At 40.6% G+C, this 27,244-nt stretch overlaps 1 long non-coding RNA gene across 1 annotated transcript; it reads right to left on the bottom strand.

The window, feature by feature from the left end:
- Positions 1-516: 516 nt before the first annotated feature.
- Positions 517-27,054, bottom strand: LOC140068628 (uncharacterized). Its single transcript, XR_011848515.1, has 3 exons — positions 26,959-27,054; positions 8,325-8,471; positions 517-618 (listed from the first exon to the last, which is right to left on the bottom strand). It is a non-coding gene; the product is annotated as an uncharacterized lncRNA (long non-coding RNA).
- Between the last annotated feature and the right edge of the window lie 190 nt (positions 27,055-27,244).

Below are 27,244 nucleotides of genomic sequence, written 5' to 3'. Positions count from 1 at the left end.
TATAGGGTTTAAGTAGGGTGGACACACCACTGAAATCTATGGACGTGGGGGGATGAGCAGCATAAAGTAGGCATCGTTCTGTTTGTTTTCAAAGGGGAATCACTTATAGTTACGCTTTCATTTTTGAGACTTTTTACTGTTTTGCGCCTAAAAAAGTCTCCTTTCAAAGTTTGCCATTTTTCTAATTTTCTAGTCTAGTTTTCTGCAGTATTCCCTGAGTTTTTTCACCTGAATCCAGATGTAAAAGTTGGGATTTGGCAGAAATCTTAGGCTGCCCCTGATTAGGTGTAGAAATTAGCTCGGAACTGACTTTTGGAGACTATTTGCGACTTTTCTTTTAGAGTTGCAAATTAACTAAAGACCAAACACCGCATTTATCAATAAGGAAAAAATGCTAAGATACATCTGACCAGCAGAAAAGCCAAGAAAAGTCGCAAATAACAGACAAAGTCAGATTTATTATATATATGCCCCTTTTTTCCATAAACATGGATTTCTTTGTTCCTTTCCGTCACATGGCAGTCACATGGCAGTCACATGGCCATTGGAGCCTTCTCATTGATGCATTTTCTATTCATCAGAACATGAAAGAGTAAAGAATAACACGATACATCAGGCCTAGGAAGTAAATGAAATGAAAATATACAATTTTTAACAAATTTGTATTGGGGGTACCATGATAAACCCATATCTCATTACAATCCCCATATCGCATTGGGGCCCCAGAACTTCAAGTTATGCCTCTAGCTGTTTACTGGGTATAGACAGAACTGTAATAGAAGACATGACTGGAGACTTAGTAATTTTCTCATTTTAGACTTTACTGGGAACTGGACGTTTGCTTTCAGTATAATGAAGTTTTTAGTATTGTTATGTCTGGGCATGCACACTGCAGAACAAATTACATTTTGTGGTTCCACTTTTCACATCATGTGTCATTTTTGTTTTGCCATAAAGAGATTTTCTGTTGGCTGGGATCATTTCTAATAAATAACTAGCCATGGCCCGACATCAACTCTAATCCAGGAGAGTTTGGTTGTGTTTTTTCCCCCATAAGGTGCCCTATAGACATTTCTTGTTTGGTTCATCACAAATACAGTTCACTGAAGTGTATACACTTTAAAGTATTAACAAAAAATTATAAAGTTATAATACTGCAATATCAAATATTCTTCTCTGCCAAAAATGGTGTTAGATTCCGCTTTAACAAATTGAAGCTTTGACGTTAACCCATTATTCTCACTTATGTCACAACAGAGCTAGGATATTGGCTACTGTTGACCATGCAGAAGGTATTGAGAGGTGCACTTTGGACATTTGTGGACATTTGAATATTTCCCCAATACAAAGTGAGCACTTTTTACTTTATTTTACTTAATAATAAATAATAATAATAATTTTATTTATATAGCACACACAGATTACACAGCATTACACAGAGCTTACCAAATAAGTCCCTATCCCTAATGGGGCTCACAATCTAATCAACCTACCAGTATGTTTTTGGAGTGTGGGAGGAAACCGGTGTACCCAGAGGAAATCCACGCAAACACGGAGAGAACATACAAACTCTTTGCAGATGTTGACCTGGGACATCAATGGTTAACTTTAATTAATCTATAGAGTTTTGTTATATACATTCTTTTTTTTTATTACTGTATCTGTATAGACTAGTAGAAAGGGTTAATGAACATTGAGAGACATTTCTGACTGTGTATCTCTAAATAGCCAGTAATTTTCCACATCTGTAGTATAGATTGTTTTGCAAAAGAAAAACTTGCTAAAAACATGCTACCAGGAAAGCAGACAGCTTGACATTTAGAATGACTGGTGCTGTCTGGAAAGTTGTTTACACTTTAGAAACTTGCCAAAAAATATTATGGAGATTCAAGGTAAGGCTATAGGAGAACATTTTGTCATTTTTTTTTATGCTGAAATGTAACCACTACTCCCCTGGTAAATAAGGAGAACAGTCCCAGTCCTTAGACTGCAGTTAGGAAAGCTTGAAGTAAAAGACTGGCAGTGTACCTGAGCAACCAGAAGAAGAAGCTGATTAAGATACTCTGCATTAGACCCTGGGCTCCTAGGCTGTGACCATAGTACCAGTCTTCTGAGAAAGAGAGGGGCAGCTAGCAGCTAGGGCTTTTCTGAGCGTTTAACCTTTCTTCTGCCAGGGAGGAGATTGGAGAAGTCATCCCTATGATTTGCTTGTATTGCTTTGCACCTAAATTTCTTCAGTAAAGAAGGTAACTGTTCACTGTGGACCCTGACTCTCTGAACTTATTTCTCATTAGGATGCACCAGGCCTTACCATGCACATAGCATTAACACATGGTGACACCTCGACGCTGCCTCACGGAGCCTGGCCAGCATAGGTTTTGGGCCACCCCTAACCCTGGAACTGCTTGACCTCTGGGGTAGTTATTTCAGAAAGAGGGAAGTTCTTTAAACTGAAATCCACATGTCAAAAAATAACTTACTCCCTTGTAACAATTGCCTCTACTATATGTAATAACTACAAGAAAAGAATGCATTCAATGGCTCATATGCGGTACAATACTGAATCTAAGTTTATTACACAAAATTAATCATGACAGACAATCAAAGAAGTACACACATTTAAAATCATTTAAAAATACTATATACATGAATACATACAGTCACCTGGTTTAGTGAACTGTAAACAACCCCCCGACCAACACTAGGTAAGTGATACAAGGCCAACCTGTCTGCCCGATAGTAAGATGAATGCTCAATTGCTAAATGCCAAAGAGTAAAGTAAGGTCCCCTAACGGTGTGAACCTGCCAAATGAATTGTACCAACTTCGGAGTCCATGAAAAAGAAGAGAAATATTGCTACAAGGTAAGCAAGACAAAAACATGGATGAGTACCGAGGAGAGGACTATGGTCAATAGAGTACAGGCGACGATCCTATGGGCAGTCAAGGAAGGCACAGGTGGACAGGGGTGGCGGACTCCCCACGCGTTTCGTCGTATGAAAACGACTTCCTCAGGGGTATGTAGCCCTCAATGATTGCGACTCACCTTTATACAGACCCTGTAGTGAATGAGGTGTCAATTGCGGCGTGCTGCTGCAGTACGGCGCAAGACCGGAAGTTGCCTTTACTATGTGGTACAGAGGACATCAGGAGATACTACTAGAAAGGTCCATCTTGGGAACTTAGCGTAGATCTCTGTAGCTTATGATATATAGAATATGTGGAAGCATCTTTGAAACATAAAATTATAAGATAATTAAGATAAAATTTTATTTTAATTTTTTTTAATAATGATATCTGAAAACAAAATATAAAATCAATCCTATCCTCTAGAATATGCCGTCAAACCTATCTATGACCATTCACATATTACTTCTAAATGATCTACATCAAGCATAGTCACATACACTGGTATTTTTGGCAAAACAATGAAGGAAAACTGGGAGCACTGCAGCACGCAGTATCCCTCTAGACTTTCAATACATTATAATAGATAAGGTTGGAGACAGGACGCACACAGCACTAGCTTCTGATCCAACCTGGGCTATAGTCATGTATATTTTCCAAACAACAGCAAAAGCGGGAAGGTGGCCAGGACACCTCTGACCCCTCGGCAGTCAATACCTTTCTAACCTAGTGGTTCCCAGCAGGACTCTGAAATGGAGTCCTCACATGCTATTTTGTCTCCACTGCTGCAGGCTCCCCTTCGAAATGCCCGACTTCAGTGGCCCTTAGCTCACAAGTTACTTGTCAGTGCAGATATTCTTCACCCTGTACAGGTATGGAAGGTGAGACCTCCGGCGGATACCCGAACATTGAGGCCGACGAGCATGTGGAGACTATGTCCTCACTGTCAGGTGAATCATCCTCCACCATACCGTACCTGCTCTTCGATGCTCCTGATGGGTTTGCCCAAACATCCGATTTCCCTGTCAGGCAGCATTTGAGTGCTGTGGTAGGGCACTGTGGCTGCTGCCCACAGGGTACCACATCCCCTGCATAATGATCTATCACTTCCGCTAACCTGACACCTGCATGCATTGTGGGCTACATGGAGCCCACCAGCTAAGACACTTCACCTCAGAATCAGAAGAATCCTCTCAACTCCATGAGGTCCTCTGCACAATGTTTAACTCAGTTCTTGACTCGACTTACACCAGTGGAACTAGACAGGGTTCACCATGCTCACCATGCTCTTCAAGCTCACCCAACAGCTCAGGAGAAACCCAGAGATGTAATTTTTCAAGTGCACAGCTTTTAGCTAAACAATGCCAATTCAAGTAAGGCTAGAGATACTAAGCAGATTTTCAGGAATTTTTAGGGTGCCGGTCTACAGCATTTGCCAGCCCTATCCCGCCTGACCCTCTTAAAAAGCAAAGCTCTTTACCCTTTTCTTGATTCCTTCTGGCGACTCAACATCCCCTATTCCAGGGGATTTCTGTTCTGGCTCCAGGTCCGACGTTCCGGCAACACCTACAATATCCAACATTCTGGTGATGTTCTGGTGGTCCAGATCTCCTAGCATGCTATTCCCTACCAACGCCTCCTGACCCTGTGAATCTGCCTCGCCCACACCTTCCCCCTCGGCGAAGAGCTGGAAATAGCCCCGGAGGCCAGAGGAGATACCAAAGACAACCAGATGTCCCTCCAGAGTGACTCTCTCCTTATACTGGACTCTGATTTACCTACTTGAGTATTCTTTACCATATTATTGCTGCTTTAGTAACGTAATGTCATATTATAATTTTTTTCAGTTTTTTTTGTTGCTGTACATTACCATCATTCTCACTAGTAAAGCATGGCGGCCCTAGGGAGGGGCCTCTTTTATAGTTAGACCACCTTCCACTTGCGGGTTTCTACACAGCAGATCTGCCTGCGTGTTTATAGTATTTCCCATAGTCTACAGTTACGTCTATACTTAGGCCTTAGTTCTCCCTTTCTTTGCTGACTTTACTGTTTTCTATCTCTTCTTTTTGTCTTTTTTTCTCTGCAGCATTGTTTGATAAACTGCAGAAATTATAACCCAACATAAAAACTACCAAACCCCTGAGATACAAACAGAATTGTTTATAGTTATATATAGTTGTATATTGGATCAAAAATATCTGTGCTAGTCAACAAGTTTCTAAAGTTACCTGAATGACCATTCTAGTGCCATGTCTTGACGGCTCCTCCCTCGCAATGGTGCAACCTATATTCCACGCGTTAGGGATGCCCAAGATGATACCTATCATCCAAACGAGAAGCGGAATTTCAATCATTAAAACTAATCATTAAAAAAATTTTAAAAATTTCTCTGACTTAGAACCAACCACTCTTAAACAACGTATTGCTTCCTATATTGCTAAAACCCGGTGCTGGATCACTGAACAAGAGGTATCTAATACCATTAAAAAGTCCCTGGCCGTCAAGAGCCCAGGACCAAATGACTTCACTTTGGCTTTTTACAAGCTCTTACACACTTCTCGCTCTGCATTCCTGGCCAAAAAATTCAGCTATGTCACCCCAGAAATGTTGTTTCCCCCCCAGTCGCTGGAAGCTTATATTACAGTCATCTCCCGCAATATAGACATCAAATTGTATTCCAAAATCCTTGCGGACCGTCGGGACCCTCCCTTATTTCATTAACAACAACAAAATAGCTTTATCAGTGGTTGAGAAGTGAAGGATTATTTAAATAAAACTTGATGCACCAAGCCCAATCATGGTTGTTCCCTTCTTGTTTGATGTCTTTAGACACAGAGAAGGCATTCGTCCAGTTGCACTGGAGCTTCATGTCGACTTTTCTGCAGATTGGGCCAGGGCTTTATATTCAGGCCCCACCGCTAGCGTCCGTGTTAATGGAGCCCTAATAGACTCTTTCCCCTTTCGCAATGGCATGTGGCAGGGTTGCCCCCTGTCTCCGCTGTTTTACGTCACGTCATGCAGCACCTGGCAAATGCAAAGAGCGCAGGACTGCCGGACCTGACAGTACAAGGTGTCGATCCTGTTGCGGTTTCTAAACTTGCATTACCATGTTAATTCTAGACAATAGGTCCAGCTGGATGATGATTCCCCTCTGGCATTAACTGTGGTTACCCCCTTCTTCCATAACAGCCGTTGCTCCACTGACGACCTTCGCTAGCAAATTCTCTCACACCCCTGTAGCCCTCTCACTCCACTGTTCCACAATCTGGAATTCCTATCTGCCCGGGATAGTGACACAATTTTGGGATACAAAAAGGGTGACGACATGAGACACCCTTGCTGTCTTTCAGCAATTTGAGCTCTCGTCCAGATGTGTTCATTTGTCCTGGTTGGATTATTCAAAACTGATGTCTTTCCTTAGGGTTGTAGGGAAGGAACACATTTTTGAGGCTCCTCTAATTGAATTTAATTTCGAGTAGCGGTCCTGTCTTATTGCTGATAGGTTGGTAATTCCGCAACGTTGGATATCTCGCCACTCTCCCCTCACAGGAGATGCTGTTGATCACACGCTTGGAGGAGCTGTCGGCAGAGGTAAGTTGTACACTAGGGAGGTAACTGAAAGTTTGGCAGCCTTGAATTCTTTTCCGGGGATCTCCTGTGATGAACAACCTACTTGAAGATGGTACTTAAGTTATATCAGCAGGACCTCATCCCAGACCTCTGATCTTGACCCCTCTCTTTTTCTGCTTTCCTTCCCTTGTACTCTATTGTTGTTTTCCACTTATCACCGCTTACCCCCCTTTTATCTTTTCCTTATTTTTTTTCTAATCTTCTTTCTTCTCCTTCTTCACTCATTTGCATAGATGTTCTTCTGTTCTGTTAGCAGCTTCTCCAGATGATCATAGCAACACTTTTGCAACTGTCATATCTCAACTATTAATAATTGGGCCACGTTGACCTGTTAGGTAGCAGTTCTCATGTATATTTTTTCAACCCAGGATTGTTCTTGTAGTACACACATAGGGGCTCATTTACTAAGCGTCAGCGGAGTGCATTTTCGTCGGGTTTCCTGACGTTTTCCGTTTTGCGGCAGATTGTCCCGGGTTTTTGGCTCATGCAATCGGATTTTGGCACATTGGCGCCAGCTCGCACGCGACAGAAATCGGGGCCGTGGCAATCGGACAACCCGACGGATTCCAACAACGCGCAAGATTTAACATTTAGAATTGTGTCGCAAGATATGCACTTACAAGCACCGGGAAGAAGAAGATGACCTCCGACGGACCTCGGTGGGGAAGTGCAGGAACACGGGTGCAAGATCTTCATGAATCGCGCCGGACTTCATCCTCGTCGGACCGTCCGAATCGGGGATCGCGACAGGACCAGGTAAGTAAATTTGCCCCATAGTAGTCTTTGTGTTTCTGCTACCCAGGGAAGCACCCAAGACGATATGTTAGGCATAGCAGGCGGAGAAAGGATATCAGGACATGCTTACTCTGGACTTTGATAGCGTTACCACTGTTTATACCACATAATAAAATATTATCAAATTTAAAATTAAGTTAATGGGTGAAGTGCTCTGAGGGGCGTATAAGAGCCCATTCTTGCAGCTGCTTTACGGACTGTTACACTATCTCACCCCCACTTGCTCCCTCTGCCTGATGTAATCTCACTGCAGAAGAGGAAGATTCAGCAACTAATGAGAAAGGGAAGTGCTCCTTGCACAGTGTTAAAGCCAGTGAATCACGGAGGGGCTCTGATTATACACCCAGGAACCCTCCAGGCAGATAAAAGTTGATTTTAGTAGGAAAGAGGCCATGGATAACAAATATGAGAAGATGACCACAGTCACGGTGCCTGGATCTATGAGTAAGTGTCCCCGGTTTATCATGATGGATTTTTTTATGGTAGATTTTCTTTAAATATAATGGGTAAAGAAAAAGAAAATATATTAGAAAAATTCACAGTGTACACTGATTGATATTGTTTTAATTCAACCAGAATTTTTTTACCACAAAATCTAAAATATTAGGGGAACTGCAGCTTAGGCAATTAATTTATGTATAATATATTGGTTCCAAGGGTGGAGCCTTTAAGAATGTAACATAGTGACAGCATAAAATACTATAATGACAACTGTAACACAATACACAATATGAGCATGAATTGTACTTGAAGACATATTGTTTTATGATTGGATACATGACTTTTGTGCTTTTGGGAGCCATCCGAGGACCACATAGTGCTCGGTGACATCATTATATACTAGAAAATCTAAAAGAATCTGTTCAACTTGTATGTTTTTTTGAATAATGAACATAATAAATATATAGAACATTTCATTTTAAATATGCAAAATTAAGCCATGACACGTGACAATTATTTCTTATGATTGTCGCTATTTGGAGGAACATTTACCTTTTCCAGGTCCTTACTTTGGGAGGTTTTATGAGGTGAGTCGGGCTATAAGGGATGAATGTTGTGGTTGGACTTCAGGTTACAGAAATAAAGTTGCCCACACTCTTTTCACCTCTCTTCTTTCTATTCTCGGGCGTTTTGCCGGGTCTGTGGGAGTACACAAACCATGAGAGAGTCTTCAAGCCTACTATTTTTCATCCATTAACGACAGACTCAACAAGATTCTTTATATCTTCTCTTCGTAAACCCACACAACGAATGTATGACTAAAACACATGACTTTCCATCTTCATTCTTACTTAGGTTAAATGTGCTTAAAGGAAATCTACCATTTGTTTTTATGCATTGTGAACAAAACATACCTTGAGAATGCTGTAGCTACACTGATGTAGAAACATATCTTGTTCACTCCCTGATCCGAGTGGTTTTGCGCAAAAAAATATTATAAAATTCAGGACCTTCAGAAAGCTGGGTGCTTACATAAGCACATTACACTGAGCTTCCTGAAAAGTCCAGACAGGACTAATCAACCTGAGCTGGATGATTCATACTCAGCAGCTGAGGGATGGTGCAGTTATTGATTACTTCTGCCTGTCAGGGACAACACAGTGAATGCAGCGTTCTCTGGAGCAGTGCATAATTATGGTAAGAGGAGGAGCATTGGGGCAGCCACAAGAGCAACAGAGCATTATTATCATAATTTTATAATTGTTTTTTCAGCAAAACCACTCAGTTCAGGGAGTAAACAAGATATGTTTCTGAATCAGTGTAGCTACAAGGTATGTCAGGTGTAAACCTGACATACCTTGTAGCTACACTGATTCAGAAACAATGCATTAAAGCAATGCATTAAAGCAAATAGTAGATTTCTAACTCTCCACAGATCAGATGATGTGGACATTATTGCATGTAAAGGGGTTTTTCTGTCTTTTAATATTCAATGCTTATCCCTTTGAAATGCCTGGTACACAGCATCCCACGTGAGTTATTACATTATTGCCCGATACATACAATATTGTTGTGAATGTTTCTGGTCTAATAAGTCCCATCTCGGTCCTGGCAATGGTTATAGGTGTAAAATACCCAATAATTGAATCACAAAACCTTTTTGGAAGAATAAACCCCTTACATGGGTATTCCCAAGGTTACTAATATAATAACAAAATAACACATCCTCTAATTCACTGTTACTGACAAAATACAGCATTCCACAGATAAAATTACAACTTGTCTCTATTAGTCCTAGTGTTTACATATTGATTGTCCCTGGATACGACCATAAACTCCTGACTATGGTCAGCAGATACATCTAGTATGAATAGCTTTACTTGTACTGCAGGGGCAGGAGGCAGAGGGCACTACAGACACAGGCCCTTTTTTTCTACAGACAAGACAAGCTCTGGATCTGCTGGTATGGATGGCAGATTCCCTGGTATGAATAGCTTCTCTAGTACTGCAGGGGGAGGGACAGGAGGCGGAGAGCACTACAGACACAGGCACTTCCTGTCCAGCAGCAGCAGTTCTACAGACAAGATAAGCTCTGGATCTGCTGGTAGGGGGGCATAGCAGTGCTGACTATGGATGGCAGATTCCCTGGTATGAATAGCTTCTCTAGTACTGCAGGAGGAGGAGCAGGAGGTGGAGAGCGCTACAGACACAGGCATTTCCTGTCCAGCAGCAGTTCTACAGATAAGCTCTGGATCTCAGGGGAGGGGTTGACATAGCAGATCTGACTGTGTATTTTATTGATAAGGTGAGGTAGAAGAGCTGAGTGTTTCATTGTGTATTATATACATCTCATGTGTAATACAAAAGACCAGGGGGTGTAGCACAGCCCAAATGTATGCAAGCCAAATGCACAATAGTCAACTTTAACAAAACCACAAGAAAAAGAGTGCATTCAAAATGGCTCAAAGGGTATTGCAAAAACATCAAATTTTATTAGTACAGAAACAAATAATCCACGACATACTAAAAACATTTAAAATACAAAAAACCAAAACAATGTCCAGTGACCTGGTGTCGGTACACCGTGACTGCCTACTGTCAATCACTCAATAGTGATATTGTTCCTCCCCAAAGAACAACCCTCAGCCTGTTCATTGCACACAAGATATATATAAAGTGCTAAAAGTGCTAAGTACAAACATGAAAAAATATATATATATATATACTGGTGCCGATACAAAGGTAAGCGCGACAATGATCAAGGGGAAGAGGTTCAGGGGATAAAAAGTTACCACATGGAGGTCTGCATGTTGTAAAGGGAGGTGAGAAGAGACAGAGGCACTGGGCTCCCCACGCGTTTCGTCGCCACAAAGGGCAACTTCCTCAGGGGTGTAGAGCCCTAAACAAACGTGTCTCACCTTTTATGCAGTCCGGATATGAGAAATCAGCCCCATGGCGTCTTGTCCGGTCAACGGCGCATGACCGGAAGTGAATCGGCGTAAACCGGAAGTGACTAAGGTAACAGGCGCATGCGCATCCCCGGCCGGGGTATAGATGTTTGGGTGTTGCCAAGGCAACCAACGCTTGTTACAAAGTGTCAGAGTGACAAACCAGGTTGAGAACGATAGTCTATGGTATTGCAACACATGCATCATTGTGCAGAAAAGAGGAGTATCAGACGAAAACAACCAATGTTGCCACAAAGAATGTAGAACGATACAATATATGCGGCGCTGTACATGGGGTATAGTATGACAAGACGCAAATGGATATGAGTAAGATGACAGATATACCGGACTGCTAAAAAGGAAGAATTTTCTATGACACTTTTGGTCCTGAATAGTAACTAGTCTTTTTATCGCGATTATAGTCTGACACAAAGCACATGTCATAAAAAAATGTGTAAAAAACCACAACAGGGGCTAATACTACAAAAAAGAACCATTGTAGAAAAGCCTACCACTGCCTGCACATCAAGTAATAATTCAAGAGCTCACAAGAAAGAAATGTGTTATACGGGCACATAGGAAAACACAATTCATTTATTTTAATCACATATACACTACAGAAAAACCACAATTAAAACAGTTAAAAAGGTGAAAAACCACCATGACATGACAAGCAGGGACCTTACATAGTGATACATGATAGTGTTCTTACCCCTGCAGTTGTTTTAAAACCCCCTGATATTATATGTAGGTACAAGAATACATAAACCAAAAAGAGAGAGGCGGGCACTACCAAAGGTATAATGGTCAGCACATCTAAGAAGAATGCAGAAGAAAGAAAGAAGCAAGATGAATACGTATGAAAAGACCAAAAAATAATCAAAACAATGATTATACAGGCAGTCCCCGGGTTACTTACAAGATAGGGTCCGGAGGTTTGTTCTCAAGTTGAATTTGTATGTAAGTCGAAACTGTATATTTTATAATTGAAGTTCTAGACTATTCTTTTTTTGTCCCAGTGACATTTGGAGTTTCAAAAATTTTGCTGTAATGGGACCAAAGATTATCAATAAAGCTTCATTACACTTTACAGCTGATCATTGCAGTCTGGGACTATAGTAACATCCAGAGAGCATCACCAGAGGTCACAATAGGCAGAGGGGTCCATCTGTAACTAGGGGTCGTCTGTAAGTCAGATGTCCTTAAGTAGGGGACTGCAATACAATATTATTGTATATTGTATTGTATATTACAATATTATCTATACAAAGGCATACAAAAAAACATAAAAATACTTAAAAACACACAGTAAGTGCTGTGCGGACCATCTCAGTGCAGACCAAAGTAAGCCCAAAATCTCTCCTATAAAATGCAGTATGCCAATATGAATAACAATTCAAAATCAACTTACTAAACCTAGAGCAAGGATAAATGGTGAGGAGTCGAAAAAAAGAATAAATGAAATATAACCCAAGTGATCATTACCATATACAGCACAAGAGTCACGGCATGTTGTATGAAACAAATCCTATATAAAGTGCGTCGAAAATTGGAGGTAGAGACACGGACGGTCGGACCCCACGTGACTTACCCAGAAGAATAATGATGAAAAAAAAAATATATCTATAAATATATATGAGAGTGTGAAAGAAAGACCCACAAAAATAGGCACTGGATGCTGTAATCATATAAGGAAAAATCCCAGAAAGATGGTAGATCGCAGGTGGGCCAAACTAAAACACAACCATATTATATAAATGAATGCATATAAAAAGGCCACACAGATATAGACCTGCAAGAAAGGGGCGGTTATTTGTTAGGTCCCTTTTTGTCATGTCATGGTGGTTGTTCACCTTTTTAATAGTTTTTATTGTGGGTTTTCTGTAGTGTATATGTGATCAAATAAAATGAATTGTGTTTTCTTATATGCCCGTATGACACATTTCCTTCTTGTGATTTCTTATATCTATATCTCATCTCTGATCTGTCTCATCTCTTTTTCTGTGTCAGATACTAGTAGAATCTTCAGAAGCTAAATAAAAGTGTAGATAAACCCTGTACCCTGATAATTTAACCACATTGTCGGCATCTCACAGTACAGAGGAATCTGAAGTGAAAGTACTAAAATTTTAATCCCTTAGTAATGTTTACACAATAAAGATAATTTTTAACCCTGTTTTTGCTCCTAGCACTCAGTGATGATAAGCGTGAGATTCAGCAGTGTGGACGGGCACCAGCTGAGCAGACTCTTCAAGATTTCTCTGTATTATGAGATGCTGTGTGCTGATAATGTGCTTAGATTATCAGGGTACAGGGTTTAGCTACACTTTGATTTAGCTTCGGAACATTTTACTAGTATTTGATATATAAAAAAAGAGAGATTAGATTGATCAGAGTCATGAGATGGATATATTGCAGCACTGCTATGCCACCCCTCTCCTTGGATCCAGAGCTGCTGGACAGTAGGTACCTGTGTCTGCAGTGCTCTCTGTCTCCTACCCCTCTCCCTTCAGTACTAGAGAAGCTATTCATGCCAGAGGAATCTGCTGACCATATTATGGCCATTTACAGGGAGAACCAAAATGTAAACACCAAGACTGATAGAGATAGGTTGGAATTATTTCTGTGAAATCCAGCTTTTTTGTTAATAACATTAAATTAGTGAATGTGTTATTCTTACTATATTTAAGAGGAAAGAGGAAATATTTGAAGGAAATCTACCATTTAGAAAAGCTCATTGTAACCAAGGACAATGGAGGGCATTGAGGGAGTCGACCACACATGTGTGAGCGTTCCAGAGAGCTGGGCGACGTCACAGCTACCAGCAAAGCTGACTTTAAAGTATTATCATAATAAATGCTCCAATTATAATTATACAAATTAAAGGAAACCTACCATGAGAATTCTACTATCAGAAGTCGATATTATGGTAGATTCCTCCTAACTGCCTCTTCCCTAATCTGTAATTTAATAATCCTGGAATTTAACCTTACTTGTTAAAAACTTTATTTTAGTAATATGTAAATTAACTGCAGAGGCTACTGGAGTAGACTGGCCGGGCTCTGGGAGCTAAGGCTAGTAGACGCCGCAGTAGCCTCTGCATTTAATTTACATATTACTAAAATAAAGTTTTTAACAAGTTAGGTTATGTTCTAGGATGATTAAATTACAGATTAGGACAGAGACAGGCAGGTGGAAACTACCATCAGATCTACTTCTGATGGTAGATTCTTCATGGTAGCTTTCCTTTAAATTTTTTAAGACTTTTTTACACTAAATGCAATTTGCATGATAATAAATTCTTTGGATTATTATAAATCTCCCTACTAAGTTTATGTCAATAATATTTTTCAATTTATATTTTTGTGCACAAGACGTGAACATTTGTTTGGATTTGCAACAGCTTTGCAAAAGTGTTTTTTTTGAGACAAGATACTTTTGTTCAGCTTTACGATTTTTTTTTAATTGTGGAAATAATTTATCAATTGGGTCTAACGTAATTCTGTCATAGTATGTTTTTGGTGGTGGGTTAAAACATTTAATATAAGGTTAAACAGTATAATACGTGACACACTAAAAAATATTTAAAACCATACATTTCAAATTGGGTGGACCTTATTTTTCTTATAACTCTAAGGGACAATGAGAATTAGAATAAAAATATTGTGCCTTTTTTTTTATCATCAGAATTTTCTACGTTTTTTTTTCTTGTAACAGACGATTCCAAAGTCTCATAGTTATATTTAATGCAAAGGATTTCCTGTTACCCACTGAACATCACTGAAAACATAAAGAGATTGTCCGGTATGTTAGGCCCTATCCACAAAATCGGTTGGGGTCCTAGTGATGGGGACCTCCACTGATCATGACGACTGAGGTCTATCGTACCCCTGTTGCATCTAAGATGACTGGAGCAGCCGGCGCATGTGCAATTGGCTGCTCCGGTCATCTTGGGTGCAACAGGGGTATGGACACCTGTTCTCGTGATCCATTGGGGGTCTCATTACTGAGGCCCCCACAGATAAGCAAGTTAGTTCCTTATCCTGTGGATAGGGCTTAAGTTTCCATCACTCCTTTAATTACGGTACAGAGCAGTTGTCCCACTTGGATGCAGGGACTCCTTGCATCATATTTAACTATGATGTTTGGTCAATGACATGTGGGCACCTGCAGTTCCATGCCTCAGACAATCATCTAAAACAAGTCTAAAGGGTCTGATTTAATTTTTCCCCCATGTTTTGGAAAATGACAGTTCTTGGACATAACAGGGAACATGAACCACAAACATCACCTCACAAAGGTGGCAAAGGAAGTGACCACTAGCCACCAGCGATTAAAAAAATCATAAGTCATCTCTTCAACCCCTAGATATCTACTGCCCGATTCAGTCAGAAGAGATTATGCCTAACTACCAGAAAGTTTAAGTTAAATTTTTTAAAAAATTTTAGGAAAATTTGTATTTAATGCTCGTTTCCCCTCATAATACAAAAGTAATTGTTATCTGTTGCACTCCATGGAGAGATACATTGCAGACTTGACATTTGGAGGAAAATCTGTAGTGTCTTCACACTTGGAAAAAACTCAATATTTCCTCTTGGCAAACATACGTAACTTGCTTCTCGGAGCTGGATCACCTCATCTTTAGCTGGACGTGCCTCATTTTGGCCCGAGCACTGCTGACACAGTGAGGTTAAAAATGTTGAGGTTAAATAATCTGCAGTGCCTTTGGGGTTTGCAAGAACAAACAATGTGGAATTTAGTTAACACTCACATATATTTTTTTAGCGCATTCTTCATGAGATTTTTTGTGTTGCTGCAGATCCTGTACATAAGAGAACTATACATTGAAAACATAGAATTGTGCAAGAATTCAGATCACGCTGAGCCATATAGGAAATATTGAATACTGTATTTGGTGAAAAACACAAAAATGCTCCAAAAAGTAAAAAATATATTCTTTTGACTCCGACGGGAAAAAAACCCTTTTTCAATAAAACATTTTTTTTCAATTCTGCAAAAAATTGCTAAAAATATGGAGGGTATCTGAAAACATTGGCAGACGACTTCTTACAGAAGTTAACTGACCTGTAAGCCAAATGTCTGGATCTACCCCCACACATCTCACACATGATTAACTTTATCCACATGAGGGAATTGAAGGCGAATCTAATGTTAGAAAATAAGCAAACACTGTTTTGTTTGGATTCACTTTTTTTGCTGTAGTTGTCTTTAAAATTTTCATTTTTTAATGTTTTCATCTACTCTTCCGTCTACCCACTTCAGTAATATTATTATGCAGCATAAAAGTACATTTTGGGTGATCAACTTATTTTCTAATTTATGTAGTTATTATATACTATTTTATACTGTTATAACAATTTTTTTACATTTTTTTGTTTGTAACAAATACTAATGTTGAGATAATAAAAAGAAAATATGAGGCTGAAGAAGTTTAAAGAACTTAACTACAGTAAACACAAGAGAAAAAGACATATCGGGAGAAAAGATGAGAGGAACCCAATGGACAGGTTCGGGATTGTTCGGCCGTCTGACCCGGACATATTATTATTGTTATTATTATTATTATTATTTATAGAGCACCATTAATTCAATGGTGTTGTACAATCAAAATGGGATTTACATACATTACATTAAAACAAGAATAAATACAAGTACAGAATACAAAAACTACAGAGATCTGAAACAAGTGGAAGGAGCACCCTGGCCGTAAGGGCTCACAATCTATATGGGAGGGTAATTGGAGACATGAGGTGAGGGAGCAGAGAAGTTATTGAGTGTTGTAGGAAATCCTAAACAGGTGGGTTTTCAGGTTACGTTTGAAGGTTTGGAAGGTAGGGGGACAGTCTTATAAGGATATTGACGGGTTGACAGCCAAACTTCCAATCCGGCAAATTGACACCCCTAGCAACTAGCCGTAGCTATGAATGGGGGACACCTCCTGCTCGGCCGCCTATCCGACAATGTGTACGGGTCAGATGGCCGATCCCCAACAATGAACCCTAAGCCAACCATCAGGACCACTCATCTCGATTTTGGAGATTTATCAAGAGCTGCTCCATCAAGACTCTCATGCTCCCCGCCCCTTTGATCCCGTTGGATATTTCAAGAGGTTCCAGTTAACGGTACTTTAACATTCAAGTCCCAACAATGGGGCACATTTCTTTACCCGGTCCGAGAAGTTCACCGAAAGTACATTGTTCGACAATAATGCACTGTGTCGCGATTCACTAAGATTGTGCGCCCGATATCCTGTATGTGTCGCTTCCCCGATCAGGTCCGACAGAGTTCACCTTCTTCTTCCCGGTGCATGTAAGTGCTTGGGCTTGCGACACAATTTGAAAGTTAAATTCGGCGCTCAGTCTGAATCAGTCGGATCGTCTGCCGGCAAGCCCCCGTATGAAGGATGTGCAGCTGTGCCACATTCCGATCGTGTGCACCACAATCCCAGCGCAAACCCCTGTTAAAAACCTGTCAAAGCTGCGCAAATCACAAAAACAGCAAACAAAATGATGAAAGTGTGATCCACGACCCTTAGTAAATAAGCCCCAATGTCTATAACTGCTCATATCTCTGGTTCTACAGCACAAAACTGTAATCATGACAAGTACTCATTTTTAAAATTACACCAAAAGAAAAGTTTTAGGCCCTATTGAGCCCAAGATATGGATGTCTGAAGTGATGCTCCAACTTCTCAGGTAAGAGGGGATTTTAGCTCATTTTCATATAACTTTGCAGGATACTTCTAAAGTAAATGGTGACACAGTGGAAGGTTTTTAGAAATATAACCACCATCAACGGATATGAAATGTGAAGACATGAAACATCATGCTATAATATCTAAAAAAATTTGGAGAATAGACAGATTAAATGCCAAAGATAAGACAAGTGTGGGGTCTTTATTAAAGGGGTTGTCCCAAGTATTCCAGTTATTCTATTTACACAGGACAGGGGATGACTAGCTGTTTGGAGTGGGTCCAACTATTGGGACCTCCACCAATCTTTAGAATAGGACCCTCAGCTCTCTGGAGAATGGGGATCCCAATATCAAAAGCACGTGACCTGTCTCTCCAGTCAATTTTGCGGGTATGATAAAAATAGATGAGCACATAGACAGTGAATGGAGCAGAAGGACACATGCTTGTAGTGCATTATAATATAGGCAGTTTGGGCAGTAGCCCAGGCCCAAGGCTACTAGGGGGCCAATGACCACCTGAACGTATTGCCATGTTTGATACTACACTGTAGATATAACAAAAGGAAGGACCCCCAGCCATAAAGTCTTCAATCTCTGAACACAAATATATACAAGAGTTTTTTTCCAGAATCTTTGAAGGTCTTCCAAAGGTTCTCAAACTGCAGAAGTAAAAGTGGACAGAAGAGACCCCACTCCTTTCCCAAGTAGTACCATATGAAGGAAGTAAATGCTGTTAAATAAATTGACTTGTAATGTCCCACCAAACAGCCCAGGGCCCTATAGCCATCTTAATCCATTTCTGGATTGTCCTGCCGCACCACCCATTAGTGTGAATGGGACCACCATTCTCTGGAGTGCTGAGCGCCCCGTTCTTGTGATCAGTGGGAGTCCCAGTAGTCTGACCCTCACAATCAACTTGGATAACGTAAATACTTGGGAAAACCATTTAAAGTAATTAAAGTGGTATTCCCATCTGGGTATTTACATTTAATTAAATTCATTTCCCATATGTAAACATTTCTTCAATTGGATGTTATTAAAAAAAATGTTCCTGTGTGAAGATAATTTCTCATAAATGTAGTTATTCTGTCCCTTAGAAACGAGATACTTTCCTCGGATACGACCACATCATACTCTGGCAGCAGCCGCCAGACTTGCGCTATAGAGTCCTGCCAAACCACCAGGATTCAGCAATCATTACCACAGGACGGCGGTGCAACATGTAGTAACTCCCGGACATTTTATATACAATAACCTTTTGTTTCTTTCTGCACTCAATCTATCAGACGTGGTCGTATCCGAGGAAGCCATCTCGTTTCTAAGGAACAACATGGCTACATTTATGAGAAATTATCTTCACATAGGAACATTTTTTTTAATAACATCCAATTGAAGAAATGTTTATATATGGCAGATTAATGAAACTGAATGTAAGTGCTCAGATAAGAATACCCCTTTAAGTAACAATTAGAAATCTAGGCAGTTGAAAACACATATTTAGGAATTCAAGCTGAAGAGAAACATTCAAACCCCAACTAAGGGTGCATTCACATAGCATACCGCCATGCGCTGGAGAGGACGTGACCCCTCACCCTCCATAGGAAACAGTGGTGCATGGCCGAACATTCCCGAAAAGATGGAGAATGCCCTATCTTTTCCTGGTGTATGGCACTGAACAGTACCACCACCGGGCCACCATTGCCGTCCGCATATATGTCCTGATAGACGGGCGTCTGAATGTACCTTAAGTTCTCAACCTCTGCTATCTCCAGTTCCAAAGTACAAAGAACTGCATTTATCATCTTTAAAATGGCACTAAAAACATGGGTATATGTGCAAAAGAGCCCAGGGTCTGAAAAGTATCTCTCACCTCGGCCTCTATGAATTTTTTATTGGCATAATCCTGGTGTGAGTATAACTAACCCCTTCCACCAGGGGCGGCTTCAGCACTGGGCACACCTGGGAAAGTGCCGGGGCCCAGAGTTTCTGGGGGGCCCATATAATGCTGTACATAAGGAATCCGTGGTAGTGAGGGGGACTTTATATTAAAAAAAACTTTAGGGGGCTGTTTGGGTTGATGAACTAGGGAATATTTTAGGGAACAGGAGACTGTTTTATTTTCTAAACTTTTAATGCCGCCATGTCAGTTCACTGAAAAAGGACCCACTGAGGCTCTGTCGCCCAGGGGCCTACTGAAACTTGGAACTGACCCTGCCTTCCACATATACACCTCAAAGTCCCAATAGATGAAGGGTTTGTTGTAACCCACAATTTAGAATACATATATTTACAAATTCGGATGGCATTCCTAACTATCCACTTACTTACCTACTATGGATATCAAGTGCGACACCATTGTTCTATTGTTCTATATAGTATATAGTTCTTTGTAATATTTTTGAATGACTAATTGTGTCAATTTGGCCTGTGTGCTGATTACTGGTGCGATCTGACACCTTATTTTATTCTTTGTTCATTGATTTGTTCAATAAAAAGGGACTTGTCAAAAAATAAAGTAAAAGACAAGGAGCAAATAGTCCTGGACAATTACAATGAGTCCCACGTAAAAAGTAAAACTGTACGACATCAGCTATAGCCCTAGGGAACATGTATTGAAGAATGGCCCCAAATGACTGTGCAAAAAATAGATTTTCCCTGCTTCCAATATACTTATTATATGGTCTTCATTAAAATCAAGAAAAAAATCGAACAATGGGTCTATTTTATGTCAAATGTCATATTTGGGGAGTTTGAAATATTAAATACATTTGTTTATATGAACATTACCACCGGCCAAGCACATTTTGTGCAAATAGGATGTGCAAGTAGTGTCCCTGTGAAATTAGTGGTTAATTCCAACTCCAAGTTGTTATTAAATACATGGATTATTGCCCGGAGAAGCATCAATCCATCAGCAAGTAAAGTAGGAATCACCTTCCATTTTTCATTGTTACTTGCATTTTTTGTTTTTAAAGACTTACAGTCCTTGTCACCATAACAATGAATGAATTCATTAAATAAGATAAATATAAGGAACATTTTAGGAAAAAAACTACTTTTAAAAACATGATGGGAAAAAATATTTCTGCCCATAACATTAACCGGTTCCTATTTTTTCATTTCCATTTTTCACTCCCCACCTTCAAAAATCTATAACTTTTTTATTTTTCCATGTAAAGAGCTCAGTGACGGCTTGTTTTCTGCTTAACAAATTGCACTTCATAGCGACAGTATTTGATATTCCATGCCGTGTACTGGGAAAAAAAATTCCAAATACAGTGAAAATGGTGAAAAAACGCATTTGCACCCTTTTCTTGTGGGGTTCGATTTTACGACTTTCACTGTGCGCCACAAATGACATGTCTACTTTATAATGTTTTCATATATTTACAAAAATTAAAACCTCCTGTACAAATTTTTTTTTTTATTTTGCCATCTTCTGGCACTAGTACATTTTTCAAACTTCGGTGTACGGGGCTGTGGGAGGTGTCATCTTTTGTGACTTTTGGTGATGTTTTCAATTAAATCATTTTTAGGACTGTATGCATTTTCCACTTCGGGCGCTATTTTCCGCTACGGGGTTAAATGTAGTGAAAAAACTTTATTATATTTTGATAGATCGGGCATTTTTGGATGCGTCAATACCTAATGTATTCAAGATTTTTACTGTTTATTTTTATTTTATATCAGTTCTAGAGAAAGTCTAGTGATTTGAATTTTTAGGGTTTTTTATTATAACTTTTTCTTTAAACTTTTTTACTATTTTTCAAACTTTCTAGGGTACTTTAACCCTTAGTTGTCTGATCGACCCTATCATATACTGCTATACTGCAGTATGGCAGTATATGGGGGTTTTCCTCCTCATTCATTACAATCTGCTGATAGCACATTGTAATGAAAGGGTTAAAACAAGACAGCCAAGGGTCTTTGGAAGACATGAGGCTGTGAAGGCAAGTGATCGGCACTCCCTGAAGACATCACGGGGATGCGCCACCATCTTTTTAAAGCTGCTGCCAGCTTTAAAGCACCCGTGATCAGTGCTAGTTGCAATATGCAGCAAAGACTTCCCGGCTATGGAGAGGGCTCAGCCCGTGAGCCCTCTCTATGCACTAGGACCCGAAGTGTGCCGTGAACAGGGCCGGCGCTATGTTTAGGCAAAGGTGGCAATTGCCCAGGGCCCCCAGGGAGAAAGGGGAGAATCTCTTCTTTCAAATGAATCTTGAATTGTGTTTCTAGGTGCCATGGATCCAGAGATATTCAGGTTTAAAGTGAGAATATCAGGTGGCATTTTTATATATAAATATCTCCGTTTTCCTACATTTTAGAAACACATATTCATATTAGATTCATATAAAAGAGGAGACTCTCTTCTTTCATAGGAAAAAAGAAGTGAGGTTCTATGAGTCACAGAACCAGAGATACAGCCCCCTGAAGTGTCTCCCCCATCTCCAGATTCTTAGCCATCAGGCTGCAGGGAGCATTTGCTGGACACAGGAGCTGCTGCACCTCACAGATAATGGAAATAATCACTTTATATGTTACTACATTTTGAGAAGGGATAATATCAACTAATATTCATGTTTTTAACCCTTCTCTATGCAAGTCTAAGAACACACTTTGGGCCACATGTATCAATCGTTTTTTTCTGTTGTTTTTGCGCCTTTTCATTCAGGCGCACCGTTTTTGTGCCATTTTTGCAACTAAATGCCAAACTAGCTGCGCAGCAAAAATAAGCAGCTTTCCCTCATTTATCCTAGCAATCCAGATGTTTTGATGCGCCTAATGATATTCATCACTTGCGACTTTTCATTTAGGCGCAAAAACGGGCAGAAATACACTCCAGCCCGAAGCTGGCGTTAACTGAGAAGAAAGCACTGAGCCCCTTTGCAGAACAGCTCATTTCTAGCAGCAGAGCTCAGCCAGACACTAGAACATATAATAGATACATTAGATACACTGCAGACACTGGAACATATAATAGATACATTAGATACTCTGCAGACACTAGAACATATAATAGATACATTAGATACTCTGCAGACACTGGAACATATAATAGATACATTAGATACTCTGCAGACACTAGAACATATAATAGACACATTAGATACACTGCAGACACTACTACAGATAATACAGACATGAGATACTCTGCAGACACTAGAACAGATAATACAGACATTACATACACTGCAGACACTAGAACAGATAATACAGACATTACATACACTGCAGACACTAGTACAGATAATACAGACATTACATACACTGCAGACACTAGAACAGATAATAGATACATTAGATACTCTGCAGACAGGAGCTGCAGACTCTATTTACAGTTCATCACCTTCTATTTACAAAACATTCTGCAGAATCCTGAGCTCAAAGCAAGAGAAGAGAACGTTACAGAATGTTGCACATACATGACAAGTGTCCCCCATGTAATTCTGCACAGAATCACCGGTGTGTCTGAGGGGGATACTGTGCAGAATTACAGGGGTGCAGCAGGAGATCAGCACTGCGGGATCCCCTCCAGGAGAAGCCACTGCTGAGGAGGTCACTGGGTGCTGGGTGTCACACACCTGGGTGCTGCTGAGGAGGTCACTGGGTGCAGGGTGTCACACACCTGGGTGCTGCTGTGAGTGTTATCTTCATTCTGGGCTGTGGGAGAAGCAGAGAGGAGCTTGTAGCAGGATCACATGTAAGTGCCCGAATCTAACATTACGCCTTAACTGCGCCAAAATTGCGCCTAAACTGTGTTAAAGTAAAGTGATTAATAAGAGGCAGGAAATATACTTATCACAGATGGTTGTAGCCTGTGATAATTCTGGAAAACAGTGCGCCAGAATTTAGGCGCAACTACTACACTTAGGCGCACAAAAGTGATAAATGTGGCCCTTTCTCTCTTATTCCCTTTTATTTTGTGAGTTTTTTTTTGTTGGGAAAATTGACTGATACGATGAACATTCGATCCTCTTCGCCTAATGTGACTACACCGCGACCAGAACATGTTCATAAAGTTATATGTAACACCAAAAACACACACATGTCCTGGAATAAAGTTTTTATTTCCCACCATCCTCCATTATTTACACCTATGTTATGACATTCTCACTCTCATCCTTATGAAGCGCGGAGGGTTCTGTTATTGTGCAGCTAATACAATGGCGACATCTAAACGTGACTTTTGTTATCTCATTAGAGAGGTTTATGGATATATAGTTATTTATTTGGGTGACCATTGTGTAAGGAACAGACAATGATACATCTGTGTGAATTTTCTGCAGTTCCATTTGCTGCATATTTTGGTGAATACAGTATATTGGTGTGGGGTATGTATGATCTCCTCACAACTTACTCTTTTAGGAAAGTATATTTTCTTTATAAAAGTATCTGGATTTGTACATATTTTAGAGGAAATTTTGAATGTTAATTGCCAAATGCATCGCCTGGTTGTCTGCTTTCAAAATTCTATAGGTTTTATGGCGCCTTTACTTTTTATTCTGTTTTATTGATATATTTTGTAGGTTGTGACTGTCTAAAAATGTCTAGCTAAAAAGCAGATCTCTAGTTATTACAGTTTTAGTGATATTATGTAGATTTATTCATGTGAACATATCAATAGGGCACATTTGTGAACTCTACAAATGTCCATGTTTGGATCAAATTTTTTGCCATCAAAGTCACATTTTAAGTATTTTTAATAAAATGTTTCAATTTGAATCAAAATTGCATGAAGGCGCCTATGTCTATAAAATCTTTGATGCAATTTTGAAAATGGGGCAAGTGTCTGCTTTCAGAAAATATCGGTCCCTCTCCCCAATGGGCCTCACAGTTTAATCAACCTACCAGTAATTTTTTGGAGTTTGGGAAGAAACCGGAGGACCCGGAGGAAACCCACGCAGACACAGAGAGAACATACAAAATCTTTGCAGATGTTGACTAGCGCTGCAAGGCTGTAGTGCTAATCACGGAGCCACCGTGCTGACCATCAATCTCCCTATCATTTATCATCTCCTATAAAATTCTCCCATATTACAGTTTGTTTTACCAGACTAAAGGAGCCTCTTGCTGACTGTGACTGGTCATAAAATAGTTTTATTTTGGGGCCCCACTTTTAGTTTTGCCCAGGGCCCCACTTTGTCTAGAACCAGCCCTGGCCGTGAATACACAGCTGGCGGTTGTGAACCGGTTAATACGGCTTTAGAGAGTTCAGATTAAAGCCCTATACATATTAGTGAACTGACACATTGACAATAATCAAGATGGTGTAATAATGGTAACATCTCCACTGGTCCAGGGTGATAACAGGGTTAAGGGGAAAATTCATAATGGTCTAGGGTAGGTTATTCACTGGAGGTAACATAAATAGACACTGCAGTGACTAAGTCTAGGCACTGAAGTATCAGTTGAATAAAGGGGTTGTCTGAGTTTAAAAGAACCTGCACTCAACTCCTCCGTCGCTCCCATCGTCCCACGGTCTATCAGAGCCGTGCCCCTCTATACAACTTCCGGACGATTTGCCACGCCCGCCCATCTCCTGACCCAGTGTTCGAAAGTTGTCTGAGCTAAGCTTCTGTGCCCCTGTAAACATACAAAATATATAGTGGAAAGTTGTTCCAGATTAAATCAAATCACAAGACGAGGGGGCACTGTCTCCGCGTTTGGAGAAAACAAGGTTTAATCACCAGAGGCGACAGGGCTTTTTTACTGTGTGTGGAATAGCCTGCCTCAGGCGCTGGTCACAGCAGGGACAGCAGAGAGCTTCAAGAAGGGCCGAGGTGCCTTTTTACACCTAAATAACATTGACGGTTATGTTATATATAATTGTGTCCCATAAATCGCTTCCTCATCCAATCCCTTCCCTTCCTTGAACTTGATAGACATGTGTCTTTTTTCAAGCATATAAACTATGATACTATGATACAGAGGGACAGCTCCAAAGGACTGTGGCGTGGGACACCAGAAGCAACGGAGGTGAGTACAGGTTTATTTTTTTAAAAGCCATACTCAGCTCGCCTGCTAAGTGTCTGCTCTGGCTTCCATGCGACACTAATTGGGGGGCATGCCGTCGGATGATCCGACTGATTTGGACTGAGAGCGGGATTTAACATTCAAATTGTGTCCCAAGCACTTACATGCATCACTAAAAAGAAGGTGAACTCTGTCGGACCTGAGCGGGGAAGTGACATATGCAGGATATCACATTCTTATTGATCGGATTTTGACGCATCGGCTCCGGCTTTCATGCAACAGAAATGGGGGTGCAAACCGCTGGACGATCCGAGGGATTCGGACTAAGCGCAGGATTCAACATAATTTGTGATGTGTCCAATTCACTTACATAGGAAATTGGGCGCACAATCTTCTTGTAACGCCGCAGTTGTGCATTCCGGCGGACATTCCAGATCGGGGATTGCGCAGGACCGGGTAAGTAAATGTGTGTTCAAGTTCATACTGAACTTTGCAATATGGTCCTGTGCAGTGCTGCCGATATGGTGCTGCTGGTACAATGGGGCTTATTTACTAAGGGTCCCGGGGGCGCATTTTCAGCGAGTTTCCCGACTTTTTGGGGATCGCGCTGGGAATTGTGTCTCACATGATCGGATTGTGTTGCAATCACACTGGCTTTCATGTGACACAAATTGGGGGACGAGCCGTCGAACGATCCGAAGGATTAGGACAACACACGGGATTTAACATTTAAAATTTTGTCTCAAGCCAAGCACTTACATGCACCAGGAAGAAGAAGGTGAACTCAGGCGGACCTGAGCAGGGAAGCGACACATGCAGGATATTGGGCTCACGCTCGTAGTGAATCGCGGAAGACCTCATCCTCATCAGACATTCCAGATCGGGGATCGCGCAGGACCGGGTAAGTTAATGTGCCCCATTGTATCCGCAGTAATTTAGATGCTGCGGCGACTTTGCCATAGACATGTAAACAGTTGATACCCCGTACTAGCACGGTTATGGGTGGTACTGGTTGGCGTCCGGCTTCGTGAATGATTTAAGGTAAGGTTTTTAAAGGAAACCTATCAGGACGATTTGAGACACTAAACCGGCCACAGGTCCTTATGGACCGGTAGTTTAGTGTCTCAAATCACCCTGTAGGTATTTTAAGCAAAATAAAATTATATTTACCTCGTCTGCGTGTTCCAGCAATTGAACCCGTAGTATTACACCCATTCTTCACTGCGCAAGCGCCACAGTTACAGCCCAAGCACAGTAAAGCCACCTGACCGTCATGGCATCACTTCCAGTATCACAAGAGGAGGCACCGGTGTGGGATCTGAAGATCTATGTGAGTATATAAGTTTATTTTCTCATATTTGATTCATGCTTGTTTTGGGACCTTCAACCTCAGGTCCATTTAGGGCCTGTAGTTAGTTTAGGGTCACAAATGGACCTGACAGGTCTTCTTTAACGGGTCCACTCATCACTACTAAAATGTTCTCATATTTCCGACTTTTGATACTGTTTCAGTTTATATCCTGTGCAGGGAAAGGAGTCTGATACTTACTGGAAATGATTAACCGGGGAAAGTAACCCCATCATGACTATGTAGTAGATGTTCTTCCATCCTGTCCTCGGCTGGCAGTCAGGTGAATTGTTGCGTGTGTTCCATGGATGTAATGTACTGAAGGTAAATCATGTCACGTTTAGGAACATTTCAACACCAGGCGTCAGACCGAACAACGTGAGTATCCAAACAAGTTGTGTGTATGGAGTTGCATAATCCGCCTTTGACCTGTTATCAAATTCAGTTTAGTATTAAGCAAACTATATAATGAATCATTAATGAGCAG

The sequence above is a fragment of the Engystomops pustulosus genome, chromosome 1 (genome assembly GCF_040894005.1).
Source record: "Engystomops pustulosus chromosome 1, aEngPut4.maternal, whole genome shotgun sequence".
NCBI classification, from domain to species: domain Eukaryota; kingdom Metazoa; phylum Chordata; class Amphibia; order Anura; family Leptodactylidae; genus Engystomops; species Engystomops pustulosus.
The sequence above is the reverse complement of the archived record's forward strand: the minus strand, read 5'-3'. Positions and strand labels throughout refer to the sequence as shown.